The following is a 497-nucleotide window of genomic DNA, read 5'->3' as shown; positions in this document are numbered from 1 at the left end:
CTCCAGAACAGGCCCCAAGATGGGATCTCATGGATATAGAAAGTTGCGGTAGTGGAATTAGGTTTTTGGCTCCGTCCCCGATCATTTGGGGGTACGTGGATATATATAGGAGGAAGAAGTACGTCGGTGGAGCTTCGAGGCGCCCACGAGGCAGGGGGCGCGCCCTAGGGGGGGCGCCCCTACCCTCGTGAGCACCTCGTGGCTTTCTTGAAGGAGGGTCCAAGTCTCCTCGATCTTATCTGATGAGAAAATCACGTTTCCGAAGGTTTCATTCCGTTTGGACTCCATTTGATATTCCTTTTCTTCGAAACCCTAAAACAGGCAAAAAACAACAATTCTAGGCTGGGCCTCTGGTTAATAGGTTAGTCCCAAAAATAATATAAAAGTGGAAAATAAAGCCCAATAATGTCTAAAACAGTAGATACTATAGCATGGAGCAATCAAAAATTATAGATACGTTAGAGACGTATCAGTTCATTTTAAGCATATCAGTCAAA

The sequence above is a fragment of the Triticum dicoccoides genome, chromosome 6A (assembly GCF_002162155.2).
Source record: "Triticum dicoccoides isolate Atlit2015 ecotype Zavitan chromosome 6A, WEW_v2.0, whole genome shotgun sequence".
In the NCBI taxonomy this organism is placed as follows: Eukaryota; Viridiplantae; Streptophyta; class Magnoliopsida; order Poales; family Poaceae; genus Triticum; species Triticum dicoccoides.
Note: the sequence above shows the minus strand (reverse complement) of the source record.